This window comes from Cynara cardunculus (genome assembly GCF_001531365.2).
Source record: "Cynara cardunculus var. scolymus isolate 2C chromosome LG 17, CcrdV1, whole genome shotgun sequence".
Lineage (NCBI taxonomy): Eukaryota > Viridiplantae > Streptophyta > Magnoliopsida > Asterales > Asteraceae > Cynara > Cynara cardunculus.
The window spans coordinates 35,920,472-35,920,700 of NC_037544.1; positions in this window are offsets into that span (position 1 = coordinate 35,920,472).

A 229-nucleotide genomic window follows, 5' to 3' on the forward strand; every position below is an offset into this window, starting at 1 on the left:
GAGAGATCTCTCCCAAGGAGGAAGAGAGAGAGAGAGAGAGATCTCCTAAGGAGGAAGTGAGAGAGAGAGATCTCTCCCAAGGAGGAAGAGAGAGACACTACAACAAAATCGGTTTTTTAGGATACTTCCAAATTCTAAATGTCCTAATATACCTCTTTATAGGACTTAGTTTGTAGGATCAAAAAAAATAAAGTGTCCTATCTAAAGGTGTTGTAATAAGTTTATATGA